We start from the raw sequence: 3830 nt of genomic DNA, 5'->3' as shown, positions 1-3830 counted from the left end.
GAAGCCTCCGAATTGATTCGGAGAGATTTGGAGATTCGGCCATAGACTGTACAGGCAGTCCTCAACAACACTGGACACAGCTGCCTCCACAGGGGCGTTGTGGGGGGAGGGCAGATCAACGCCCCCACAGAGAAGGAGGGCATGGGAGCAGGTGTGTGCCCTGGATCTGTGCAGGGCGGGCTGAACTGGGCTGCACTCCGGGAGGCTAGCCCCAGTCGCCGGCTGCCAGGCTCCATTCCACAGGGCAGGCAGAGCCAGGGCTGCACTCCCGGCGGCTAGCCCCCACTGCTGGGCTGCACTCTGTGGGGCGGGCAGAGCCAGGGCTGCACTCCATGAGACTAGCCGCTGGACTGCACTCCACGGGGCGGGTGAAGCCAGGGTTGTGCAGCCCAGCAGTGGGGGCTTGCCCTTGCTGCCCAGAGCGCAGCCCTGGCTCCACCCACCCTGCAGAACACAGTGGAGCGGGGGCTATGGAGGGGCTGCAGCCACCCTCAAGTTCCCCACACCCCCTGCCACCAGCCCTGCCCGATCCAGGTACATTCGCCCAGCAGGGGCGGGGTGGAGCAAAGGTGTGGGGAGGCTGGAGCAGCTTCCACCACTGCGCGCTGCTTGTCTGAGGCAGTGCAGTGGTACTGTCCCATGCCTCCCTGCCCCGGCTGGACGAGCGGTGGGAGGGCATAGCCCCCCTCCCAGCACCTTCCGCCACCCATCCAGAGCGCACCCCGGCCCAACCAACCCCGCACAGATCTGGGGGCACACACCCACTCCCATGCCTTCCAGGACCAGCAGCGAGAGCTGCCAGAGGAGCCACCAGAACAGCAGCTCCCAGACCAGCAGTGCAGTGATGGGAGCCCCCCTCTCTGGCTAGGCAGCTTGTCCCAGCCCCAATCCCTCCCTCACCATGGGGGTGTTGATCTGCTGCCCCCCATGCCCCTTCTCTCCCCGCTCTGCCCACCACAACCGACTTACCAGTTGGAGATGTTTTGAATCACCAAATTGAATCACTGCCCCTCTGAATCAGCTGAATCTGGATCCGAAGCAAATACTTGCTGCTTTGCACAGGTCTAATATTTATACCTATGAAATGTGGAGCAGACACAATATCACCCACACTGGTGTAAGTCACTACTTGAGTAATTTCCTAACCATCTATGAGCTCTCTTCTGCTCTTTCCACACGATCTCCACAGCTAGAGCATTGCTTTTTTACTTGGTTCCAGACACATAGGGAACCAATCCAACAACACCTGTAATTCACAAGTCCAATTCCCAGTCTTCAGATTTCAGTTTCATAATTTTCTTTAGACTGTGACAAATTTTATAAACACTTCCTGGAGGTTTGCTGCACTGTACTGGTTACCTTCCAGCATTACCTCACTACTGAAGCCTGAGCTCCTTGCTCATGGGAAAATTTTTGAGCACTTTTTGAGCTCATGGGAGGAATGTTGAGTCCTCTTTTTGCACACACAAGGAATATGGTCCCAACTACTCCCTTTAAAGCTGTTAGATGACTTCAATACAATTGACCATAGAATCATACAAAATTAGGGCTGGGAGGGACCTCAGAAGATTATCTATTCCAGGGGTTCTTAACCCTTTTTGTTCTGGAAGTCATTTGTCAAGATCAATGGCTTGTCCCAACCCACACCCCCTGGCCCTGACAGTGCCCAAGCCAAAGTCCCCTGCCAGCACCCCTCACCCCCAAGCCACAGTGCCCTAACCCTGCTGGCACCCCTCAACCCCAAGCCACAGCCCCCTGCCCTCCTCCACCAGCCATGCTGGTGCCCCTCACCCCTGATCCACAGTCCCCTGCCAACCCCAGCGCTACTGGAGGGGGCCCCCGGCTATCCCCATCCTGCTTGGGCCAGAGTGTAAGCAGTGAGCGTGGTCCCCAGCTCTGTGTTGCCCACCCAAGCACGCAGCTTCCTGCTGCAGACTACCCCCACCTCCTTCCCTCACTGAAGGCCCAGGCACCTTCCCCTCGCTGCTCCCCCCACCCTGCCAGAGCTCTGTGTCTGGCCACCATGCCCACTGCCCGTGCATGGGTGCGCATGTGCGCGCGCGCACGCACGCACGCACGCACGCGCACACACACACACACACACACTCTCTCTCTCTCTCTCTCTCTCTCTCTCCCACCTCCCCAGCCCTCTGGACAGTCCCCTGGACTTCCAAACCCTGCTCCTCATACACTTACCTGTATCCAGTGGCTGAGGCTGTTCCCATGAACTGGCCTCACTGTATCCTGGCCACATGCATCTGTGCACACAGATGCACATGTGGCTGTTGTCTCCAATCATCCCAAGCAGTGCTTGCAAGCTGTAATGCTGCCAGCCTCCAAGGGGAAACCCACACTTTCGTGGTATTTTCCGTGACTTCCTCATGACCCTTTCAAATATTCCTGTGATCCACTTTTGGGACTCAACCCACAAGTTGAGAAATGCTGATCTAGTTCAACCCTTTGTTCAAAGCAGGACCATCACCAACCAAATCATTCCAGCCAGGGCTTTCTCAAGCCAGGACTTAAAAAGTGTCAAGGATGAAGATTCCACCACCTTTCTAGACAACCTATTCCAGTGCTTCACCACTCTCCTAGTGAGAAAGTTTTTCCTAATATCCAACTAAAACCATCCCTTCCTGGAACTTGAGACCATTGCTCCTTGTTCTGCCATCTGTCACCAGTGAGAACAGTCTAGGTCCATCCTCTTTGGACCCACCCTTTAGGCAGTTGAAGGCTGCTATCAAATCCTTCCTCAGTCTTCCCTCTGCCTCTCCTCAGAAGTCATGTGCACCAGCCCCTTAAATATTTTTGTTACCCTCTGCTGGACTCTCCAACTTGTCCACATCCTTTCTGTAATGGGGGGCCCAAAACTGGACACAGTACTCCAGATGTGACCTCAACAGTGCTGAATAGAGGGGAGTAATCACTTCCCTTGATCTGCTGGCAAGGCTCCTACCAATGCAGTCCAGTATGCTGTTAGCCTTCTTGGCAACAAGGGCACACTACTGACTCATCCAGCTCATTATCCATTGTAAACCCTAGATCCTTTTCTTCAGAGCCAATGCTTCGCCAGCCAGTCCCCAGGCTGTAGCGGTATTCTTTCATCCTAAGTGCAGGACTTTTCACTTGTCCTCACTGAACCTCATGAGATTTATTTTGGCCCAATCCTCCAATTTGTCTAGGTCACTCTGAATCCTAGCCATATCCTCCAGCATATCTACTACATCCCCCAGGTTTGTGTCATCCGCAAACTTGCGTAGGGTGCAATCCATTAGGCCTGTACAAATAGGCAACTATTCGACTCGGATTCAGCCAATTCAGATTCATCCAATTCAGTTCAGAGATCCGAATCACTTTTTTTATTCGATTTGGCTGAATCGAGTAAAGATTTGGCGATTCAGCCATAGGATATAATGGGGAATCAATGAAATATCTATAACTTTGTTGTTTTAGAACCTCAAATCCTGAAAGCAAAACTCATGTCGCGCGCGTGCGTGCATGCATGTGTGTGTGTGTTAAGCCAAGGCAGGGTGAAAATTGCAGCAGAGTGAAAAACTCCAAATTGATTCGGAAAGCCTAAAGCTTCTACTTATTCAATTTGGATTTGTAGATTTGGCGTCCGAATCATCTCCAAATCTGAATTGCGATCCGAAGCTTTGCACAGCCCTACAATCCATCCCATCCTCCAGACTGTTAATGAAGATATTGAACAAAACCGGCCCCAGGACTGGCCCCTGGGGCACTCCACTTGATACTGGCTGTCAACTACATCTCAAGCCATTGATTACTACCCGTTGAGCCTAACGCTCCAGCCAGCTTTCTATCCACAT

Source organism: Gavialis gangeticus, unplaced genomic scaffold (assembly GCF_001723915.1).
Source record: "Gavialis gangeticus isolate Ggan-Ray unplaced genomic scaffold, GavGan_comp1, whole genome shotgun sequence".
In the NCBI taxonomy this organism is placed as follows: domain Eukaryota; kingdom Metazoa; phylum Chordata; order Crocodylia; family Gavialidae; genus Gavialis; species Gavialis gangeticus.
This window is presented reverse-complemented; position numbering follows the sequence as displayed.